At 40.6% G+C, this 3505-nt stretch overlaps 1 protein-coding gene across 2 annotated transcripts in view; it reads right to left on the bottom strand.

Annotated features, from left to right (window-relative positions):
- The window catches only part of ASRGL1 (asparaginase like 1), a 21667-nt gene extending 19779 nt beyond the window's left edge, over positions 1-1888 (bottom strand). The window contains exon 1 of one of the 2 annotated variants that reach the window (XM_015816712.1): positions 1839-1888. The gene's annotated coding sequence lies outside the window, so the exon portion shown is untranslated. Of the gene's footprint in view, positions 1-1167; positions 1219-1838 lie in introns of those variants that run through there. The other variant, XM_015816713.2, reaches the window with a different exon arrangement.
- Between the last annotated feature and the right edge of the window lie 1617 nt (positions 1889-3505).

Genomic DNA, 3505 nt, shown 5'->3' with positions numbered 1-3505 from the left:
ACACGGAGGAGATGGATTGTTTAAGTTTAGAGTTTGGAGTTAGAGATATTAATATTTGTTTACTTGTATTTGAATGTTAGCCTAGGTTTGGTTTGGGAAGTCCGGGGGGTGGGGGGATGGGATAAATCATTGTGTAATACCTGTGATGTATTTCTTCTTTTATGATAAAAACAATAAAATTTTATATTGAAAAAAAAAAGAAGGATAATAATAATGCTACAGCTGTAAAAAAAAAAAAAAAATTCTAAGTGTGTATCTTTACAAAGCATCTTTAGATCTATTGGAGAGCTAGTCACGGACATAATAGTTAGAATGACAGGCTTAAAAATGGAAGCCTTCTTGTACCAAATTGTGACACAGGACAGAACCTGAAGAATACAGATGAGAATCACCATTGGGAAGGTGTTCATTTGAGATAGGGTGAGACATACAGATTTGTTTTTTAAAGATAATTCCTTTTTGAATAGCTAACTCTCACAAGAAAGCAAAGAGTAATTATGTCTTACTCTATTTGCACTTTAAACCAGTCAATTATTTACCTCACATTTCTTTAATAGTTTGAACTTGTTTTTTGGGCATTTCATTAAGAAGCCTAGCAAACTAACATTTTTAACAATATTTGCATTATTTAGTACTGTCTGCAAGGAACATGTTACTAATTATTTCTTAGAAGAGGTGTGAAAACCTGGCTCTTCACTCAGTGCTTTGGCAAAAGAGAATGAGAATCCTTACTTCACTGCATTTGCCATTTTTTATCTTTATTGTTTATGTTTCATTGTTTTTATTGTAAATTTGTAAGCCACTTAATGTCATTTAGAGTCAGGCAGCATATAAGTTTAAGTAATAATAATAATAAGATCTGGAAATAGAAGTTGAAGCTTCCTATTGCAAAAGTATTAACAACAATAATAGGGCCTTGGGTGCAATCCCAAAACATCTGGAGCACCACTTGAACCCCATCAGCATTGACAAAATCTCCATCAGTTAATTGACAAAGGCAGCTTTACTTGGAACCGCTTACATCCTGGCACCATACCATTACAACAACTTCTGCCCATCCCAGGTCTTTGGGAAGGATTCGATGGGTGGATTAAAAATGCCACATCCAATCTGAACATCTGAATGACTGTGCAACCAACCATAATAAAAACGCTTCAAGTATGCTACCTGTTTCTTGTGCAGCAGCTGACCAGTAAGATGTCCAGAGAAATCACATTACTAAGGAACCATCACATATCTCGGAATGAAAATCTCCTCCCAACTGAATTCTGCCAATGAAAATTGATTTTAGCACCGACAGCCAGCTTCTGCTGAGCAATTAAATAACCAACAGCTCATCAAAACTGTATTGCATACAAAATCATATGCCATCAAGGCAGGGAGCACAAGTACCAGTACGTCCTTTTGATGACTAGCTAAACTTGCAGAAACAGTCGAACGTAAACACCTACCAGAAATTAGCTTGCTAAGAAACAAAACCACGCTTGATCTGAGAACTTTGCTACAGATGCCACAAGATCCAGAATTCTGCTTCTCCCTGAGCAGTAAGCAACGCAGGTAAGGGTTGGAAAAAGGCAATCAGTGTCCCAGAGGCAAATATGAAGCCTCTTAATTCTCTTTTTCCCCCCGCTTCCCCGAATTGGGTATGTCTCTTTTATGAACCCTGATCGTCCAGGAACCAATCCCTGTTAATACAACCTTCTCATCCTCCGAGAGCCGCATTTAAACAACCCGCGAAAAGCGTTCCCCCCCCCCCCGGAGTTACGAAAAGGCAGGGAAACCACTCTCGTTCATTCACTCACTCACTCACTACCTTGGTAAAAGCCAGATTTACTCACAGGTAACTGGATTTCTTCAGCTGCTCCCAATGCCTCCAACTTAAACGCTTTTAATGAGCGTGCACGAAATGGGCAGCGAGGAAGTAACGCTGGCTCCTCCGACAGGCGCATCTGTTTCGAAAGCAAGAAAAAAACAAACCGCCTCGGTCAGCTCCTCTCACCGACCTTTGCCCTTAAGAAAACAGCCGCCTTTTGAGCTGTCAATGGATGCGAAGCCAAGCTGCCCTCAACTCCAATGGCCGCTGCTCCCTTCCAGGTGGGCATTCGCCCCTCGCTAAAATGGCTGACTGAAGTGCTTGTTTCAACGGGGCTGAGGCTGAATAGCTGCCCGTTGCAAAGATGGAGGTTGCTCGGTATCGCTGCGCAGAGAGGCGCCTTTTGCGCCGGCACGCGGTTTCCTTTTCTCGGGCTTGGTGCAACAGCCTGGGGAGCGAAGGTTGCGAGGACGGTGAAGGGGGGGACAGGGAAGACAAAGAGAAGGAAGCAACTAAGGATAATGTAACCCAAGTAACACAGTGGATTTTCAAAGCCGATCTGTCAAACACTTTTGAGGAACCGGTTGTGGCAATAGGCGTCCTGTTATATCAAAATAATTCATTGGTGTTTATCTTTCCTATATTTTAATTTTCCTCTTTTTGTTTTAGAATGTCTGGGTGCAGTGTTTCTCAACCTTGACAATTTTAAGGCATGTGGACTTCAACTCCCAGAATTCCACAGCCAGCATTGCTGGCTGTGGAATTCTGGGAGTTGAAGTCCACATGCCTTAAAATTGTCAAGGTTGAGAAACACTGGGTTAGACCACTGTTAAAAGGAGCATGTTTATTTATCTGTCAAATATGCCACCTGGCACCCAATAATTTCAGTTCTGGAGCATCAATTAACACAGGAATACTTATTTAATAGATTGACATCCCACGTTTATTTTTGTACAACCTATCAAGTATACCTAATTGTTCCTGCCTCCTCTTCCCCCACAACAACCCTGTGAGCTAGGTTAGGTTGAGACAGAGAGTCTGGCTCAAAGTCACCCAGTTGGCTTTCAGACTTAAGGCAGGACTAGAACTCCGTGTCCTGGTTTCTAATTCAGCAGCTTAATCACTGCATCAAACTGGTTCCATGGAAATATGACTGCAATTGCACCAGCTGCACTATATGTTATTCACACAACATTCTCAGCAAACCATGTCTTATTAAATAAGCAGCTGGATTTATTTATAAATCAGGATTTTACAAACCATGATGGCTGGATTCGTACAATTTACTAAGCCAAATGAGCAGGCCACAATTGGCCCAGAAGTTGGATTGAAACTCAGTTGAAAAGATAGTAACTTACTCCTGTGTAGGGTTCAATCATTTTGATGAAAAGCAATGTTTCCATCCATAAACAGTTATATTTTCACTTCTCTAATACTTTTTATTAGGGATACCATCATCTAGGCTGTAAAAATCCTAGGAAAAATTACATTAGTTGCAAGGAGAATTTTGAGTAATTTGTGATTGCCATTTAGTGGTCATCAGCATTCCAGATATTTTATTTATTAAATTTATATGCCGCCCATCTCACTATCCAAAACGACTATAGTGCTTTTAGCACTAATGTGATGGCCCAGTACAAGGACTCCTTTTTTCAGCAAAAATGATTAGGAATGTGTGAAGCAGACATCATG

This window comes from Protobothrops mucrosquamatus, unplaced genomic scaffold (genome assembly GCF_001527695.2).
Source record: "Protobothrops mucrosquamatus isolate PMUCROS unplaced genomic scaffold, P.Mucros_1.0 scaffold484, whole genome shotgun sequence".
Classification (NCBI taxonomy): Eukaryota; Metazoa; Chordata; class Lepidosauria; order Squamata; family Viperidae; genus Protobothrops; species Protobothrops mucrosquamatus.
Note: the sequence above shows the minus strand (reverse complement) of the source record. Positions and strands in the feature narration are given on the sequence as shown.